At 44.4% G+C, this 2,500-nt stretch overlaps 1 protein-coding gene across 1 annotated transcript in view; it reads left to right on the top strand.

Annotated features, from left to right (window-relative positions):
- ywhaba (tyrosine 3-monooxygenase/tryptophan 5-monooxygenase activation protein, beta polypeptide a) overlaps positions 1 to 2,500 on the top strand; it is a 38,944-nt gene that overhangs the window by 23,570 nt on the left and 12,874 nt on the right. The gene's annotated exons all lie outside the window — the stretch shown is intronic.

Here is a 2,500-nt window from a genome sequence, read left to right as displayed (position 1 = left end):
GCAACAGTTGTGATGTAAACGGTAGAATGACATCTGTAAAGTCATCAGACTGGAATGTGTCAACACACCGTTCTGGTGATGTTATATTGATGACTCGGCAGATATTCAGACACAGCGGTCTGATTGAACTGAATGAGGAAGCTGTGATATATAATAATAATAATAATAATGTGTATATATATATATATGATCTGATCACAGCCCTTACTTGGGACATGTCCTGAGTCCCTGCTGCTTAGAAACAGAACATAGATAGTTCAGAGTGTTCTGGTTCAATCTCAGCAACCCAACGTGTTTAATCTCTTTAACACAGACTAGTAGCCCTAACCCACCTGGTTCTGGTCAGTTCTGCAGTAACATCATACGACCTTAAAGACGAGCTAGACTGAGTTAAAGTCTTCCTCAGCTGCTCCAACATGACGTCAGACAGCGTGGGCAATCTGTGGTATGTAGTTTGTAAACAGGTCAGGACTTTGATGTGATGGAGTCCTCATTAACAACCCTCACACTGCCAGGTCCTCTCTAGGTTACAGCAGAACATGCTCAAGGTCAAAGCAGACTTCAGCGCCGCAGCACATTTCTAATAATATCTTCAAGGTCAAACTAGAAGCCTCTGCAGTGATGTGATGCTGTAGGAAGGAAGGAAGGAAGGAAGGAAGGAAGGAAGGAAGGAAGGAAGGAAGGAAGGAAGGAAGGAAAGAAAGGAGGGACGGTGGAGGCTTAAAGCAGCAGGACGCTCAGGAGGAGAAAGCTCTGGTGCATCAGCAGGACATAAAAATATATCAGTGACCTTGATGGAGAAGATTCCACTCATTGATTAGACTAAAAGGGAAAATTCGATTTTCTTCCTCACTATATATATATCTATAGATATATGTATCTATAGATATCTATATCTATAGATACATATATCTCATCATCACATCATCCTCATCATCACATCTTCCTCATCCTCACATCCTCCTCATCATCACACCCTCCTCATCATCACATCTTCCTCATCACACCTTCCTCATCATCACACCCTCCTCATCATCACACCCTCCTCATCATCACACCCTCCTCATCATCACATCCTCCTCATCATCACATCCTCCTCATCATCACATCTTCCTCATCCTCACACCCTCTTCATCATCACATCCTCCTCATCACATCTTCCTCATCATCACACCCTCCTCATCATCACATCCTCCTCATCATCACATCCTCCTCATCATCACATCTTCCTCATCCTCACACCCTCTTCATCATCACATCCTCCTCATCATCACATCCTTCTCATCCTCACACCCTCTTCATCATCACATCCTCCTCATCATCACACCCTCTTCATCATCACATCCTCCTCATCATCACATCTTCCTCATCCTCACACCCTCCTCATCCTCACACCCTCCTCATCACATCCTCCTCATCATCACACCCTCCTCATCATCACACCCTCCTCATCATCACATCCTTCTCATCCTCACACCCTCCTCATCACATCCTCCTCATCATCACACCCTCTTCATCATCACATCTTCCTCATCATCACACCCTCCTCATCATCACACCCTCCTCATCATCACATCCTCCTCATCACATCCTCCTCATCATCACATCCTCCTCATCATCACATCTTCCTCATCCTCACACCCTCTTCATCATCACATCCTCCTCATCATCACATCCTTCTCATCCTCACACCCTCCTCATCACATCCTCCTCATCATCACACCCTCCTCATCATCACACCCTCCTCATCATCACATCCTTCTCATCCTCACACCCTCCTCATCACATCCTCCTCATCATCACACCCTCTTCATCATCACATCCTCCTCATCATCACATCCTTCTCATCCTCACACCCTCCTCATCACATCCTCCTCATCATCACACCCTCATCATCACACCCTCTTCCTCATCACATCCTCCTCATCATCACATCCTTCTCATCCTCGCACCCTCCTCATCACATCCTCCTCATCCTCACACCCTCCTCATCACATCCTCCTCATCATCACACCCTCTTCATCATCACATCCTCCTCATCATCACATCCTTCTCATCCTCACACCCTCCTCATCACATCCTCCTCATCATCACATCCTTCTCATCCTCACACCCTCCTCATCACATCCTCCTCATCATCACATCCTCCTCATCATCACATCCTCCTCATCCTCACATCCTCCTCATCATCACACCCTCCTCATCATCACACCCTCCTCATCATCACATCCTCCTCATCCTCACATCCTCCTCATCATCACATCCTCCTCATCATCACCCTAACGCTGGTTTCAGGCTGTAGAGCAGAGTCGTGTATTAAAACCATCTGTAATCTGTAACGATGTTCTTCACCGGCAGGTTTCTTTGTGTTTTATCCTGTTTTATTATTATTATTATTGTTGTTGTTATTATTATTGTTATTATTGTTATTATTATTGTTGTTATTATTGTTGTTATTGTTATTATTATTGTTATAACTATTATTATTATTGTTATTATT

Source organism: Sebastes fasciatus, chromosome 1 (genome assembly GCF_043250625.1).
Source record: "Sebastes fasciatus isolate fSebFas1 chromosome 1, fSebFas1.pri, whole genome shotgun sequence".
NCBI lineage: Eukaryota > Metazoa > Chordata > Actinopteri > Perciformes > Sebastidae > Sebastes > Sebastes fasciatus.
Note: the sequence above shows the minus strand (reverse complement) of the source record. Positions and strands in the feature narration are given on the sequence as shown.